General features: G+C 47.9%; 1 protein-coding gene and 1 non-coding gene across 2 annotated transcripts in view; one reads left to right on the forward strand and one right to left on the reverse strand.

Annotated features, from left to right (window-relative positions):
• RARA (retinoic acid receptor alpha) overlaps nucleotides 1–18357 on the reverse strand; it is a 263977-nt gene that overhangs the window by 33803 nt on the left and 211817 nt on the right. The gene's annotated exons all lie outside the window — the stretch shown is intronic.
• TRNAP-AGG (transfer RNA proline (anticodon AGG)) lies at nucleotides 8760–8832 on the forward strand. Its single transcript has one exon. It is a non-coding gene; the product is annotated as a tRNA-Pro (tRNA).

An 18357-nucleotide genomic window follows, 5' to 3' on the forward strand; every position in this document is an offset into this window, starting at 1 on the left:
CGCAAAGCTTCATTTTTTTCCCAGCATGCTAGATTTGCACCGAAATCATCCTGAAAGAGCCTCTGAGCTTGTACAAAGTACATTAAATTTCCATCCAAGTGGGAGCAGCAGGCTTTCCAAGTCAAAATTATGCTGACATCGAGGCGCGCCTTTTAAAATTTTTTTTAAAAAATGCCTTTTTAAATTAAGTGTATTGTAATTGGTTTTTATTGTTATGCTGTTTTATTTTTACGTTGATTTTATTGTGATTTTATTATTCATGCTGTGCTCTGCTCTGAGCCCCTATGGGGAACAGGTGGAATATAAATACAAATAATAATAATAATAATAATAATGTGCTCAGGATAGAAACCAGCTCTTCCACGTGTGGGGTGGGATAACTAGAGCAGTGGTCCTCAACCTCTTTGGTACCAAGGACTGGTTTTGTGGAAGGCAATTTCCCCACGGACCAGGGTGGCTGGGTGGGTTTGGTTTCGGGATGATACAATTGTACATTTTATTTCAGTGTGGTGGTGAAGTGCGTGGACTCTTATCTGGGAGAACCGGGTTTGATTCCCCGCTCCCCCACTTGCAGCTGCTGGAATGGCCTTGGGTCAGCCATAGCTCTCGCAGGAGTTGTCCCTGAAAGGGCAGCTTCTGGGAGAGATCTCTCAGCCCCACCTGCCTCACAGGGTGTCTGTTGTGGGGGAGGAAGGTAAAGGAGATTGTGAGCCGCTCTGAGACTCTTCGGAGTGGAGGGCGGGATATAAATCCAATATCTTATTCTAATTCTTACTACATTATAATATATAATGAAATAATTATGCAACTCACAGCCCGGTTGCTAACAGGACACAGACTGGTATTGGTCCACGGCCCAGGGGTTGGGGACTCCTGATCTAGAGCATCCACAATCCTCTACATTCGCCCTCTTATTTACAATTCAAAATAAAGGCCACCTCGTACACCAAAGTGCTGTCTTCACAGGTGCGTACACATGAACGCACACAAAGCTGCCTTATACCAAATTAGACCCCCAGTCCATTAATCTCAAGATTGTCAAATTCAGACTTGCAGCAGATCTTTAGGGTGTCAGGCAGAGGTTTTTCACATCACCCCCTGCCAAATTCTTTAACTGAAGATGGCCGAGATTGAACCTGGGACCTTCTGCATGCCAAGGAGATGCTGTACCACTGAGCCATAGCTCAATAGCCAACAGTTTGTCAAGCCCAGGGGGTGGCCAAACTGTGGCTCAGGAGCCACATGTGGCTCACACATACTGTGTGGCTCTCAAAGGCCCCCCCGCCAATCAGCTGGCTTGGAGAAGGCGTTTGTCTCTTTAAATGACCGGGTTTGATTCTGCACTCCTCCACTTGCAACTGCTGCAATGGCCTTGGGTCAGCAATAGCTCTCATAGGAGCTGTTCTTGAAGAGGCAGTTTCTGTGAGAGGTCTCTCAGCCCCACCTACCTACCTTAATCCATAAGGTTGCCATAAAATGGGAATTATTTTACAGCACTTAACACACGTACACACACAACATAAGACATTTTGATGGGCAGTCCCATGAGGAAGAGCACAGGATACCAAGGTTTGGATCCAATGGCGATGAAATTATTTCTGTCTGTGAAGCGCAGCTTTCCCGCAAGCCCCTGAAACTCTGTTCCATTCTGAGGGCATTCTAAGCTGCAGAAGGGGAAGGCGTGTTATGTGGGGGGAACAGTTTCAGCCATGAAAATGCTCCATTGTATCCAAGCCATGGATATTCAAAATGGAGCAGAGTTTAGGTCGGTTAAAGCAGGGCATGGCTAGAGGAAAACCTGAAGGTGGTATCGCATCTCTCTAGGAATCACAGGAAACTCTGTGGTAAAACCAAAGAGTTTCTGGTGATTCCTAGAGAGGACTGAGGAGAATGCTTTGGAGTTCCCCCCAAAAATTGTACGTTTCTGTCGGTCTGATACCAAGTTTTAAATTTTTCTCCTGCTGCTGCTCCAAGTGGATGGCAGGTGGATGGCAGGAAGGTGGATGGCAGGAAGTCTCCCAGCGAAGCACAAGACCCGGCAGCCGAAGACGTTCAGTTGCAACCACTGAGGTGCTCGTCCCAAGATATGAAGCTGTCTACCGAGAAACGAACCCATACAGAATCGCCATAAGGATGTCCCACTCAGCAGGTGAGGGCTCAGAAGGAAACCCGACAACCCTCGGGGCTGAGATCAACCCATGAAAGACGCCCGATTTGCTTACAGATTCAGGTGGGTAGCCATGTAGGGCTGAAGCAGCAAAACGAAGTGTTATGGGGTCTCAGTTAATCACTCTCAGCATTCCACAGTTAAGAAGGGTACATCTGCCCATCTATCTCCAATGCTGACGTATTTATTTCCTTCACTATTGTTCCCCTAACCCCAGGATTAAACCCAAAACTAGGGACCACATAAACTGAGCTTGTTATTCCAGTTTGGTCCTTGCATCTGTTAAACGCCTTTATTATCTTGAATACCCTCTACCTATATGCAGGGCTTTTTTTTGTAGCAGGAACTCCTTTGCATATTAGGCCACACCCTTCTTATACAGCCAATCCTTCAAGAGCTTACAGGGCTCTTAGTACAGGGGCCTACTGTAAGCTCTTGGAGGATTGGCTACAGCAGGGAGGTTTGGCCTAATATGCAAAGGAGTTCCTGCTACACAAAAAACCCTGCCTATATAACAGACAGAGCCCTGTGGCGCAGAATGGTAAAGCTGCAGTACTGCAGTTGGAGCCCTTTGCTCACGACCTGAGTTCGATCCCAGCGGAAGCTGGTTCAGGTAGCCGGCTCCAGGTTGACTCAGCCTTCCATCCTTCCGAGGTCGGTAAAATGCCCTACCCAGTTTGCTGGGGGGAAAGTGTAGATGACCGGAGAAGACAATGGCAAACCAGCCCGTAAAAAAAAATGTCTGCCATGAAAATGTGAAAGCAACGTCACCCCAGAGTCGGAAACGACTGGTGCTTGCACAGGGGACTACCTTTACCTTTATATGTACAGACTGGACAAATTTACCTTTATATGTACAGATACACCAGTTTCAGTGTATCTGAAGAAGCGTGGTTGCACATGAAGGCTTATACCTTGAATAAAACTTCAATGGTCTTAAAGGTGCCACTAGAGTTGAACTTTGTTTTCCTGGTTTACAGAGACATCCCTCTCCACCCCAAATTTGGCACAACAACTCCCGTGACTCATGGATGCAAGACACAATTCTGGAAAGGGAGGGGGGGGGTTGGGTGACAAGCATGGCAGAGAGGAAGCTAGGACCCCACATCCTTTTCCCAGTTCAAGGAACGGGAGCCTGACACCTTATGAAGGCACATGACCTCGCAGTTATGCAACAACAGTCATGTGATGAACGGAGGAGGAGTCTGGAGATAGGACCTCAGCACTGGTTGGGGCTCCACGTTGCAAGCACATGCTGTGCACTGGGCAGAAGAAAGGACGGGGAGGCAGGGGAGGTCTCCAAACGCGCCTGGACCAAAAACAAATCTTCTCCACCCCAAACGACCTCAACTCCCCACCCTGATTCAGCTCGAAGGTGAAGACAGCCAGGATGCGCGGCCCTTTGGCTCTCAACACATGTTCATTAGCAGTGATTTTTTTTTTTCAAAACCTCGCCATGTCCCCCCAAATGGCTGCTCCACAGGGGCTTGGTAGCCACAGGAGGGTCACAGCTAGGATGCCAACCTCCAGCTGGGACCTGGGAGTCCCTCGGAATTTCAGCCCATCTCCGCACCAGTTCCCCTGGAGAAAATGGATGCGCTGGAGCACGGGTGGTCAAACTCGCTTAATGTAAGAGCCGCATAGAACAAACCATCAGCTATCCGAGAACTGCAAGACGCAAACATCAGATGCTTGAGGGAGGGAGGCAAATAGATGGGGAAGGAAGAGGTGGGAAGAAAGCAACTTTAAGTGCATTCTCCAAGCAGCTGGGTGGCTTGGCTTGACAAAGTGATTTAAAGAGAGAAATGCCTTCTTCAAGCCGGCCAATGGGGGCTTCAAGATTGCACACAATCTGTGCAAAAGAGTCACATGTGGCTCCCTATCCACAGTCTGGCCACCCCTGCTCTGGAGGGCGGATTCTATGGCCTTGTATCCCCTAAGGCAGGGGTCCTCAAACTTTTTAAATAGGGGGCCAGTTCACTGTCCCTCAGACTGTTGGAGGGCCGGACTGCCATTACTGTACAAGGCCGCGGGCCGTCAGTTCTCCGTCTTCTGCATCTCTCTCCCTTCCCCACACCACACACCCCGGCCTGGGAACTCACCTCACCTCGGTATCGCCTCACACTCTGTCTCTGCCGCCTCAGCCCAGTGCCGGAAGTGTGCGTTGCTAACGCGAGTTTAGGTCGGACGTCACTTCCGGTCTGATTTTGCCATAACCCGGTGGGCTGCATGAACGTCCTCAGTGGGCCGCATCTGGCCCGCGGGCCATAGTTTGAGGACCCCTGCCCTAAGGTCTCCCCAGGCTCCATCCCCAAATCTCTGGGAGTTTCCCAACCTGGATCTGGCAAACCAACCCACGGCCAGAGGGAACCTGCTAGCCCACATCCACAGTTCTGGGCTTAAGAATCACTGAAGTAATGGCCTGGCACAGAGCAGACCGGGCACCGTGCTGGTGGAAATTTCACTCTAATTTATGAAAGAATTGGTAGACACTTGTTAATAAAAAACACAACGTGAAAAACTGCTGCCTCGTGTAAATTCGGTGACACGCAAAGATAGCAGTTCCTACTGTGGAACAGACCAAAAACGCTTGTGTGTGTGCTGTGTTGTGTTGTGTTTCCTGCTCCCCCAGGCACGAAAAGGTTAAGGCTCTCAGCTGCACGCCCACCACCCCTTTCCTGTAGGATGTCTGCCGATGTTTTTCTTCAAGCCAGAGTCCGGAGCGAACCAGTCAGACAGGATATTAAAAGGCCTGGCCTCGCACGGGGTGAACAGCCCTTCAGATGGGAAAAAGCTCCAGGCCAGTCCCACAAGGCTGGGTTTGATTAGCTCCCCCCTTCTTCTTCGGCAGGGGGAGGGGGGAAAAATAATAATAAAAAAAGCTACACATACACCAAACTTGCCGGGAAAAGAGCCAGGGATGAAGCCTGCCAAACAAAAGGGCCAGCGCATGCCAGGAGATTAGACATGAAAGGGGTTTTCGTTACGTGGGGCCTCACTCAGGAAGAGGCTCACAGCTGGGGAACGAACCCCAAGGACTTGCGCCGATTCGCAGCTCACGCCGAATCTCGTAGCCCCCCAAATGGCCGGCCTCGCTAGGAAGATTTCTCCCCTCCCACCGCTGCTGCCCTCCGTGCACTGGCGTGGCCCGCAGCCAACTGTGAGGGAGACACAGAGGCGCACGGCTACACTAGCAAAGCTGCCCTCTTCGGTCATGTGCGAAGATCTCAGGCTCTGTTCCTAACTCTGGGGGATGCGGCACGGCTCAAGGGGCTGCAACCGGTTGCAGCCGCCAGCTCGGGATTTTGGGAATTCCTGGAAATATGGGGAAGGGTGTCTGGGGAAGGGGAGGCAGGTCAGCAGGCATGTGATACTGTGGAGTCAGTCCTCCAAAGTTGCACGTTCCTCCAGGGAACTGATCTCTATAGTCTGGAGATCGGGTATAATGGCAGAAGAATGCCAGGCTCCAGTAAGAACATAAGGAGAGCCCTGCTAGATCAGACCAGTGGTCCACCTAGTTCAGCATCCTGTCTCACACAGGGGCCCACCAGTTCCTCTGGACTGCTCACAACACGGCATAGAGGTTGAGGTCTTCCCCTGATAAGAACTTAAGGAGAGCCCTGCTGGATCAGACCAGAGGTCTTTCTAATCTGGCATCCGGTCTCACACAGGGGCAGTCAGTTCCTCTGGAGGGCCAACAACAGGACATAGAGGTCAAGGCCTTCCCCTGATTCGCCTCCTGGCTCTGAGATTCAGAAGATTAGTGCCTCTGAACGTCGAGGTTCCCCTCAGCCACCATGGCTAGGAGCCACTGATAAACATATCTTGGTGCTTGCGGCGCACAGTGGGAGGGCTTCTAGTGCCCTGGCCCCACTGGTGGACCCCCTGATGGCACTTGGGTTTTTTGGCCACTGTGTGACACAGAGTGTTGGACTGGATGGGCCACTGGCCTGATCCAACAGGGCTTCTCTTATGTTCTTCTGTGACACAGAGTGTTGGAATGGATGGGCCATTGGCCTGATCCAACATGGCTTCTCTGATGTTCTTCTGTGACACAGAGTGTTGGAATGGATGGGCCATTGGCCTGATCCAACATGGCTTCTCTGATGTTCTTAAGTGACTCAGAGTGTTGGACTGGATGGGCCATTGGCCTGATCCAACAGGGCTTCTCTGATGTTCTTATGTGACTCAGAGTGTTGGACTGGATGGGCCATTGGCCTGATCCAACAGGGCTTCTCTGATGTTCTTATGTGACACAGAGTGTTGGACTGGATGGGCCATTGGCCTTTTCCAACATGGCTTCTCTGATGTTCTTATGTGACTCAGAGTGTTGGACTGGAAGGGCCATTGGCCTGATCCAACAGGGCTTCTCTAATGCTTAGTACCATGTTGATATTGCTATTGTTAATTTTAAATTTAATTGTAATAATTGTAAATTGTTTTAACTGTGATTTTATAAGTCAACTGATGTATAATGTATTTTATGTTGTAAGCCGCCCTGAGCCTGCCCCGGCGGGGAGGGCGGGATAGAAATAAAAAGTTATTATTATATTATATTATTATGTTCTTAAGTGGCACAGAGTATTGGACTGGATGGGCCATTGGCCTGATCCAACAGGGCTTCTCTTATGTTCTTAAGTGACACAGAGTGTTGGGACTGGATGGGCCATTGGCCTGATCCAACATGGCATGTTCTTATCTATCTAATACTCTTTTAAAGCTGTTTATTCCTGTGGCCACTACTATATCCTCTGGCACTGTGTGATTGAGAACACCAGAACCCATGCTTGAATGCTGAAGGGAACAGAGACTAGCATCAAGCTACTGTTTCTGACATGGTCTTTATTGACAACTTTAAATGCACAGGGAACTGGGCAGGGGTTAAACCAGTGATCAGTGCAAGGCAGTCCACAGAAGTTCAGAAACACTCATTTCTGCTATTTCTTGGTATCTCCTACTATGGAAGCTCAGAACTGAAAGGTGGCCCTGGAACTATGTAGAAGAAGAATTGCAGATTTATACCCCGCCTTTCTCTCTGAATCAGAGTGGCACAACAGACACCGTTTGAGGTGAGTGGGGCTGAGAGGGCTCTCACAGCAGCTGCCGTTTCAAGGACAACCTCTGCCAGAGCTGACCTAAGGCCATTCCAGCAGGTGCAAGTGGAGGAGTGGGGAATCAAACCCGGTTCTCCCAGATAAGAGTCCACGCACTTAACCACTACACCAAACTGGCTCTCTGCAACTAGTTCAAGTTGCAGAATAAACTTTTAGTCCAGTGGCACCTTTAAGAGCAACAAAGTTTTATTCAGTATGAACTTTTGTGAGAACACGCACTTCTTCAGATACGATTAAATGGAAGGAAACCAAACTTATGGACAGGGTTGAAAAGCATTTTAGCATACAGCATGATGTAGAACAACAAGCCAAGTGTACAATATCAACAGCTGTATGGATTCAATTGCATGGGCCCCATGGCACAGGGTGGTAAAGCTGCAGTACTGCAGTCAGAGCCCTCTGCTCACGACCTGAGTTTGATCCCGGTGGAAGCTGGGTTCAGGTAGCCAGCTCAAGGTTCATTCAGCCTTCTGTCCTTCCAAGGTCGGTAAAATGAGTCCCCAGCTTGCTGGGGGTATAGTGTAAATGACTGGGGAAGGCAAAGGCAAACCACTCTGTAAAAAGTCTGCTGTGAAAACCTCATGATGCGAAGTCACCCCAGAGTCGAAAACAATTGGTGCTTGCACAGGGGACTACCTTTTTTTTTTTTAATGGATCCAATTATGTATGGGTCCAATTAAGGGGGAACGACTTTGAACCAATAAATACGTCAAAATAGGAGATAAGCGTGTAAGAGAATCTTTTCTAATTAAGGAAAAGTTAACTGAGATTCCTTTACAATGCCTCATCTATCTCCCCTCAAGCATGAAGATAACACAAAATAACAAACAGCTGCCATGCAAGAAGTAGGAAGGAGGAATCAGCAGAGAAGAAATTGTCCATAAGCCTAACTGGAGGCCTGCAGGGGCCTGATGTGGCCCGCGGGCTGTACCATTGACACCCTTGCTCTAACACATTAGCTCCATACTCCGCCATGAGGCGAAGAACCAAAATTACATTTTAATTATGATGGAAAGTGGATGAGGCACACAACCTCTGCCTTCCAGAGCACTTGTTTTCAGGGCTGTGTGACTGAACCCCTTCCATCTGTATTTTCCCTCCGTCTCCCATCTTTTCCCTGCATGAGATTAAATGCAACTCGGTCAATTCAACGCCTTCCATGAATCTGGATCGCTCTTGGTCCTCTCTGTCGGCTCTCCAAGATCATGAAGGCTGTTCACAATTTGAATGTCATTAAAAAATAAAATACGTAATAATAACAGGCCCGACGCTTGACGTGCACGATGAGGCGTTCATTCTGCCAAATTAAACACGAAAAGCCTTTTGGGTGCTGCAAGTTATTGTGCTGTTATTTCAAGGCAGTGTTTAATTTGTGGGGTGGGAGCGTTTTATATCCGAAAAGTCCCTATCTTAATTCCCAGCTGCCTCATGGAAGACAGAGAGGTTCGTTTCTCCAACTTACTTCTTCCAAAGGAAGAAGGGATGGTGGCTCAGTGGTAGAGCATCTGCTTAGGAAGCAGAAGGTCCCAGGTTCAATCCCTGGCATCTCCAACTAAAAAGGGGTCCAGGCAAATAGGTGTGAAAAACCTCAGCTTGAGACCCTGGAGAGCCGCTGCCAGTCTGAGAAGACAAGACTGACTTTGATGGACCAAAGGTCTGATTCAGTAGAAGGCAGCTTCATATGTTCATAAGACAACTGCCAATTTACACAGAGTGGCTTACAATCAGAGACACAGAGTGGCTTACAATCTGCTATATCTTCTCCCTCCACAGCAGACACCCTGTGAGGTGGGTGGGGCTGAGAGGGCTCTCACAGCAGCTGCCCTTTCAAGGACAACTCTTGCAATAGCTATGGCTAACCCAAGACCATTCCAGTAGGTGCAAGTGGAGGAGTGGGGAATCAAACCCGGTTCTCTCAGGTAAGAGTCTGCACACTTAACCACTACACCAACAGGAGACTGTCCCAACCAAAGATCTACCTACTCATTCACCCTCTCCAGATTGCCAGTTGATTTCCAGCTTCTGCCAAAATCTTTGTGGTCTATCTCACAATGTTTTCGAGCCTACCTTTTCAGGGCTGGGACCCCCAACTTGTCCCCTATGCCTAGAACTGTATTCCTCGAAAATAGGGCAGGCGCTGAATGGGGTAGGTGGGCGGGGGAGGGGGGGGAGAAGAGCCATTCTAATAACCTCGCATGCCAGCCCAGCCATCCAAACAGGAGATGTACAGTTCACAGCATATTGTTCCCTGCTCCCACCCGCCCCAGGGCAAAGACAAAAGAGAAAGCCAGTGGCTAGAACAAGGAGCGACTGTTCCCGGTGCCAACGGGACGGCTGTCGGGTCACCCAATTATGCCAGCAGAGGCGCAAATTAACTGCTCCCCGACGTGCCCTCTCTGGGCCAGAGCTCAGGGTGCCCACCTCCCACCGCCAAGGCAGCAAACAGAGGTCGTATTCTTTGGGGGGAGAAGCGGCAAAGAGTATGTGTGTGGGGGGGTGGAAGGTCAGTGCTGATGGAATCTCTAAAGACCAGGAAGGGAAAAGGGCCACCGCCTCCCTGCCGTTCTTTCTGATCCGCAGCCCTTAATTAGCAGAATTTCGAAAGGCGGGAGGATGCAAGTGTCACTCTAGGACAATTCCCTCACCGAACACTGCAAGACATAAAGTTTTTCCAAAGTGCATGGAGTCATCAGTATTACAATTTCCTCCGGGTATAGAATCATAGAGTTGGAAGGGACCTCAGGGGCATCTAAGTCCAGCCCCCTGCACAATGCAGGAAACTCACAAACACTTCCCCCTAAATTCACAGGATCTTCATTGCTGTCAGATGGCCATCGAGCCTCTGTTTCAAAACCTCCAAGGAAGGAGAGCCCACCACCTCCCAAGGAAGCCTGTTCCACTGAGGAATCGCTCTAACTGTCAGGAAGTTCTTCCTAATGTTGAGCCGGAAACTCTTTTGATTTAATTTCAACCCACTGGTTCTGGTCCTACCTTCTGGGGTCACAGAAAACAATTCTACACCATCCTCTATAGGACAGTCCTTCAAGTACTTGAAGATGGTGATCATATCACCTCTCAGTCGCCTCCTCTCCAGGCTAAACATCCCCAGATCCTTCAACCTTTCCTCATAGGACTTGGTCTCCAGACCCCTCACCATCTTTTGTCGCCCTCCTCTGGACCCATTCCAGCTTGTCTATATCCTTCTTAAAATGTGGTGCCCAAAACTGAACACAATACTCCAGGTGAGGTCTTACCAGACCAGAGTAAAGCGATACCATCACATCACGTGATCTGGACACTATATTAGACGTATATTAGACAGAGGAGCGCAAGTAGAAGAAAACGCTTGCAAATGCTGATGGGTCTTAAGACATCAGCGCCAATTAGTCACAAGATATAAATGGAACACACTGGGGCAGTGATGCTCTGCATTTTGGGGGGCTTCAGGGGCAACTGTGGAAGGGCATCTGAAGAAGAATAGTTGCAGATTTATACCCCGCCCTTCTCTCTGAATCAGAGAGCGGCTTCCTCCGAGAGGAGCTTACAATCTCCCATATCTTCTCCCCACATAACAGACACCCTGTGAGGTGGGTGGGGCTGTGAGGGCTATCACAGCAGCTGCCCTTTCAAGGACAACTCCTACGAGAGCTCTGGCTAACCCAAGGCCATTCCAGCAGCTGCAAGTACAGGAGTGGGGAATCTAACCCAGCTCTCTCAGATTAAAATCCGCTCATTTAACCACTACACCAAACTGGCTCTGACCCCACTGGTGGACACCCTGATGGCACCTTAAGTTTTGGCAAATGTGTGACAACTGTGTGTTGGACTGGTTGGGGCACTGGCTTGATCCAACACAGGTTCCCTTGTGACCTACAGCAGGAGTGTCAAACATGCGGCCCAAGGGCAGGATCAAGCCTCTGGAAGGCTCCTATCAGGCCCTCCAGCAACTCACTGCTTCCTTCTCCCTCTCTTGTTTCCTTCAGCATCACAGTTTGCTTTGTGCCAGGCTTGCTCAATCGCACAGGAGCTACAGAGCAAAGCCTCTATTTTCTCCATTGGCTGACCAGCACATGAAGCAACTTATGTACAAAAACTTGCAATGCCCAGCCATTTCATGTTTTCCTCTGGATCTTAGGTTCGAAGCATTGACCATAAGATTTCTGTAACGGATGTCAATATATCAAAAGTAGGTTTGCAACTTACAGATACACGCTTGAACAACACCTGAACAGCATACTCAAGATTGCTAGAGCACAGACATTGTCTCCAGATTTTGATGCAATAATTCGAAGCAAGAGGTGCCAGTTACCAGAGACTGTTAAATAAACAAACTGTTGCAAGAATGCTAGTGTTTTAAGCTTTTAAAAATATTTAATTGTTTGTCTGTCTCCTTTATAAAGTTTACATCTCTGCTACCGACCTACTACATTTTATGGCACACACGGCCCGGTCCCATAAGGTCTCATTTATGTTAGATCCAGCCCTCATAACAAATGAGTTTGACACCCCAACCTAGAGTTCTACCAATCCCCCCTGCAGCCACACCCACTTAGCATCCCGCCTGCCCATCTTTAAACAGCTATGAATAAAGAAAAGTACATCTGAACATGTGCAAAATGCCAGTCCTTGATCGCTAAAGCCTAACTTCACAAACTTAAGACAATAAGAGAGGAGAATTTCCTCCCAGAGCACAAACAGAAATCCCAGTACATTAAAATCTGTCCCCATCTCTCTCCTTAGACGGCATTCTGAGAAGCGGGTCACAGTGTGGTGTGATGGTCAAAACGTTGGACTAGGCTTTGTGACACTGGGATCCAAACCTCCACCCTACCATGGAGTTCACCTAGTGATCTTCGGCAGCTTGTATTCTCCCAGTCGGGTCTCCTCACAGAGTTGTTGAAAGAATAAGATCAGAAAAGGAGGAGGTTGTACCCTGCCCTGAGTTTCATAGAGGAAGGGCAAGATTTTTTTACAACTGTACTTACACACAGACAAGACTGAAGTTCAAAAGTGCTTTTGAAATACGTAGTGCTTAGATGTTCTGCTGATTTCGTACCCAAGTGCACCCTCCCTCTTTTCCTTAACTGCATGGGAACAAAAAATTCATAAAAGCAGACACTTACTGTTTAAGAAAATTCTCTGTATGGCGTCTTGAAGATTTGCAGTGTTACATTTCCCCCATCATTTCAAAATAAGGCAGGAGTCCAGTGGAACCCTGAAGGCTAACAGAAAGACTAACAAAATTTATTCTCGCTTATGTTTCAGCAAGTGGCATTAGTCTTTAAGGAGCCAGCCAACTTCAGTTTTATTTTCTTGCTTATGTATTTATACCCTCTTCTATTTACCAATGGAGACCCAAAGTGACTTATAATGTCCATCTCTCCTTCGTTTTACCCTCTGAAAAGCACCTTGTGAAGTAGGTTAGTAGGGTTACCAACCTCCAGGTGGTAGCTGGAGATCTCCTGGCATTACAAACCATCAGTGCATTTGGGGCTTTTTTTTTTTTAGCGGGAACGCACAGGAACACAGTTTTGGCTGGCTTGATGTCACGGGGTGTGGCCTAATATGCCAATGAGTTCCTGCTGGGCTTTTTCTACAAAAAAAAATTCCCTGAGTACAGCAGAGATCAGTTCACCGGGAGAAAAATGGCTACTTTGGAAAATAGATTCTATTTTCCTTCATGGAAGTCCATCCCCTCCCCAAACCCTGCCCCCCCTCAGGCTCCACCCCCAAATTCTTCAGCTATTTCCCAACATGGAGCTGGCAGCCGTATAGATTAGGCCAGAGGTGACCAAACTTGCTTAACGTAAGAGCACATAGAATATGTCAGCTGTCTGAGATCCACAAGGAAGGAAGGGAGGGAAGATGGAAAGAAAGCAACTTTAACTTCATTCTCCAAGCTGCCAGCTGGCTTGGTTTGGAGAAATAATTTAAAAAGAGAAATGCCTTCTCCAAGCTGGCTGATGGGGGCTTCAAAAGCCACACAATATGTGTGAAAGAGCCACATGTGGCTCCCAAGCCACAGTTTGACCACCCCTGGTTTAGAGTGTATCTAACCCCAGGTCACCCAGCGAGTTTTCATGGCACAGTGAAGATTTATTTAATTCGATTTATATCCCGCCCTACCCCACCAAGGTGGGCTCCAGATTGAACCCTGGACACCCCATAAGTCCGACACTCTGTTATCCCAGCTCTCAACTAACACAGCCACTTATCTGAAATTATGTTGTAGTTAAACCAATATTCAGTTTGGTCAACGCTGTAGGTTCTGAGAACTGTAACAACTCTTATTTTGGGTCAGCCAGGAAACAAGGAATCACCTCAAACGTCCCTTATAGCAGCAGCTGTTTTCTCTCCATCCACACTGCACAGGAATATGGGACAACCATTTCAAGCCCCAACTTGCAGGAAAGGAGAAACCCAAAGCAGGTGAACAGTAACTTGATCATGTGAACAGAACCAACTCAATTACTGTCAAGTCGCTCCAAAAGCAGACTCATGACTATGATCACTGTTGAGAGACTTATTAAGAATGTGCTGAACAGGGCTCCTTTTTTTGTCAAAAAAGCCCAGCAGGAACTCATTTGCATATTAGGCCACACCCCCTGAATTCCTGCTTTAAAAAAGCCCTGGTGCTGAAGCCACCTAAGTATCCACCCACATATATTGAGAGAGTAGGGGTGCCAACCTCCAGGGGAACCTGGAGATCTCCCAGGATTGCACACAGATCTCTTTATCCCACTGCTGTTCTTCTAAGAAAACTACTTTTCTTAGGTTCCACTCCCCAAATCTCAAGGAATTTCCCAACCCATGCTTGGAATCATTACGAGTGACTGAATTCCATACATTGTTCAAAACCGCTTGGAGGGGGGGGGGATGGAAACTGGCTTCACTGAGGGACCCCCCCCAAGTTCTACAGTTATGAGAAGAAGAAAGATTATTTCCCTGCTTCCATACTGTTCGTGAGGACAACATAAGGCACACGGGAAAGAGACAGTAAATTTGCCTGGCTCGGGGCTAAACCGGTGATGAGAGAAATGGAGTTAATCATCAGAACTGGACGGGGAGAAGGGGCAGCCGACAAAAGATGCAGGCCAATTGCACAGCACGAAAACAGCCACAATGGGGCTGGAGAGGGCCCCAGCACACTTGACAACAGACAAGGCCAAGGAGAGCGGGGATCTTGGCAGAGATGTTGAGGGAGTGCCGGAGGGACGATACGGGCAGGGCCTATTATCTCCTTCAGCCAGACACAGCCGATAACCTGTCTATGACAGTTGTGCCCTGAACGCCCATTCGAATTGCACACACACATCTGTTGCACAGAATACAACACACGCACGCACCAAAGAAGATCACACACAAACTGTGCCTTACTGCCACACACACTCAGAATACTCTCTTTCGCCAGGCTTTCAGCTGAGGCAGTTACCGGCCTCCCCACTTCATTCCGCCCCAGTGCTGTAAGACCTGCTGGACCTGGACAATAGGTCTGTGAGGCAGAATTTGCTGTTTTAGTATCTATTGTTACTCTGTAGTTTTAGACTTTATATATTTTAAATTGGGGGTTTTTTCACTGTTGATTGTTTTTATGATGTAACCCGCCCTGAGCCTGTTCTACGGGAAGGGCGGGCTAATTTTTTTTTTTTTTTAAAGGTGCTCAGTGGAAACATCTGTGCAAAATGTTAACACTTTCTTTTCCTGTGAACATATGAACATATGTAGCTGCCTTATACTGAATCAGACCTTCGGTCAATCAAAGTCAGTATTGTCTTCTCAGACTGGCAGCGGCTCTCCAGGGTCTCAAGCTGAGGTTTTTCACACCTATTTGCCTGGACCCTTTTAGTTGGAGATGCCGGGGATTGAACCTGGGACCGTCTGCTTACCAAGCAGATGCTCTACCACTGAGCCACCATCCCATTGGAGCGCAGGATTGAACAAGGTTGGTGTAATGATTGGCGTAATACGATATTTGACATAATACGGGCTCAATGCTGTCTACCATTGGCACTGTGCCCTGGGAGGCACAGAAGATCCCCATTTCCTCTCTTCCCCACAGCACAAATGTGCATTATGGGAATCTCAGGTATCTCTAGCTGGTCCTACCTGAGTCTCTTGAACAAGTAGAGGGAAAGCACAGGACACACCTTGATTGTTTGATGAATGATTATATCCACACATCAAGGAAGGAAAGAAGTGGAATGCCTACAACAGGGGTGTCGAACTCATTTGTTATGAGGGCTGGATCTGGCATAAATGAGACCTTGTCGGGCCAGCCCATGTCAGGTTGGGCCTCGTGTGTACCTATTTAAGATTAGGTAGCAGAGATACAAACTTTATAAAGAACACAGACAAACACAAATATATATTTTCAAAAAAACCTAAAAGATTTAGCACTCATTGGTCTTAAAGACGCTTTCTTTGTATTTCTCCTATGGGATCCAGGGAACTGGGTAAAGGAAGCTCTGGCTTCCTTCCCCATGGAACTGGGGGGGGGCAGCCTCAGCCAATAGAAGGAAGAGAGGTTTGGCTCAATAGCGCCACTGTGCAATTGAGAGACCCTGGCAAAGCAAGCTATTCCTCCCCCCTTCCTCCCCAAGGGAGGAGCCTCAGCTAATGGAGAAAAATAGAGGTTTTGCTCTGTAGCTCTTGTGCAATTGAGCAAGCCTAGCAAAGCAAGCTGTTATGCAGAAGGAAGCAAGATATAGGGAGAAGGAAGCGGATGACAGCCAGTTGCTTGGGGGCCTGATAGGAGCCCTCTGGGGGCCTGATTCAGCCCCCAAACTTGCACGTTTGACACCCCTGCCCTACACTCATTGCAAACTTATACAATATTCGAAAACATGCGCCTATGGGATTTGCTTGAGGTAGGATCCCCAGTGTGGCGCCCTTGCTAACTTCCAACACCTTTTCTGGTGCCCACCAAGTGTTTTTAGGAAGTGGCTGGAGCCAGAGAGGGCTTTTGCCTTGCAAGGCTTCTGACTGACTGCTGGAGATTCGATTGGCTGCGCAGGTTTTTAAAAATGTTGCTTAGGCAGAGGCTATTGCCACAGCACAAGGATCTACAGTACACTGTGGGACTGAAGTTAAACTGTGGTAATCATTTTGAGGGTGGTTCACCTCCTGTGGCAGACATTTTGTTGCTGTATTTACCATGTTGCAACAGAATTCCAAATTTGCCAACAGGCTCAAAAACGTCAGGAACCCCTGGCTTCAGGGACCTATGCACCTATGGAGTATAGACATATGCACACAGAGAGAGACACACACACGTCTGCATTCTATGGAAGCACGCCACCACAAGAAAACCCACTTAAAGCGTATCTGTGTTGCAGTAAATACTCATGTACTTTCCGGTGGTACACAAAAAACAGAGAACAGATGGATTAAAGGCGCATGCGTAAGAACATAGGTAACATATAGTGTTGCATGCACACAGAGAAGAATTATATTGAACAACGATGAGAACATGTACCTAGAAAAAATGCCCAATATCTACATCATGCAAATAACCTGGGCTTTTTTTTGTAGCAGGAACTCCTTTGTATATTAGGCCACACCCCCTTGATGTAGCTAATGCTCCTGAAGCTTACAGTAGGCTCTGTACTAAGAACCCTGTAAGCTCTTGGAGGATTGGCTACAACAGGGGTGTGTGGCCTAATATGCAAAGGAGTTTGTGCTACCCAAAAAGCTCTGCAGATAACCTACAATATTCCCCCATATATTTATAGTCTGATCCTCAATATGTTTGACAGTCCGTCTCAATGCGCAGTGGCTCTCACTTCCTGACCCAAACAGATATGCAGGAACCGGGGGGGGGGGGGGGGGGGAGAACAAAACTTCCTAAAAGATATTCATTACAAATGCATGGGCATTAACAGACAATGCCCATGCACGGGTCAGAGTTGTGTAATTCTTCTATGAATGTGTGATTCTGTGTACTGTATGTCTTGTAGAGAGTTCTCTTGAGCCACGACAGATCCTGGGTTGTGAATATGAAAGCTCTTGCCTACATTTTGATAAAAACACAACGAGAAATATGCCCAGCCTCCAACACAAATGCTCTTTGACCATGCGCACAGTACAGATCTGTCCGATATGCCCACGTGTTTAAAAACAATCTGGGACACTGAAAACAAACTCCCTGATTGATAAGAACATAAGAAAAGCCTGGCTGGATTGACCAGTGGCCCACCAGGTCCAACCAGCAGCCAATCAGCTGTCCTGGATGGCCAGCAAACAAGGCCTCCCCATGATGTTGCCTCCTAATAGGGATTTTCCTTCAAGGCCAGCAGCCACTGATGGGCCTCTTCTCTATGGATATGTCTACCTCCCCCTTTAAAATCATCCATGATTCTGGCCATCACTATATCCCCAGGCACTGAATTCACTAGGCTGCTCTATACCTGTTGGCTAACAACTTCATCAAGTGCCTCCAAGAGCAAGCATTATGGAGAGAAGAGGGTTCTCTCTGTCTACTTTCCCCACCCCATGCATAATTTTATAAACTTCCATAATGTCCCCCTTTCCCCCAGCTAAACACACAGTGTCACAGATGGCATCTTTGACCGATGTGCATCTTAAACCCATGTGTCCTTCAAAGTTCCTTGTTCAATACAGTCTTCTCAGTTAATGTTGAAAAGACTGGGAGGGAAGGGTAGTCAGTCCGAAGTATTGATGCCAAGTCCTTTTGGGTGAAGGCTAAAGAGCCAGCGTGTATTTAAAATCTCACCCACATCAAAACTCTCACCAAGTCATCCCCTGAGAGATTAAATTTATTGGTGGAATAAAAACCTAACGGTGCCAAAAGAGCAGAAAGCTCCAGACTACTCAAGAAAATGAGTCAAGCCGCCTCACTTGCAGTGGCAAGCAAAATTTTCGGTCAATCTGATCTAGGGAAAATTTCCATTCTAACCTCAAGGCAAAGTTGAGTCACATGAAGCCTACAGAATGGCAAAACGGTGTGTGTGTGTGTGTGTGTGTGTTATTAGGCACACAATGGAGCAGTAAACTCCACAAAGATGCAAATCCTATTGCAGCAAACTTGAACCCTAATCGCGGTAGGATCTGTGTGTA

The sequence above is a fragment of the Heteronotia binoei genome, chromosome 15 (genome assembly GCF_032191835.1).
Source record: "Heteronotia binoei isolate CCM8104 ecotype False Entrance Well chromosome 15, APGP_CSIRO_Hbin_v1, whole genome shotgun sequence".
NCBI lineage: Eukaryota > Metazoa > Chordata > Lepidosauria > Squamata > Gekkonidae > Heteronotia > Heteronotia binoei.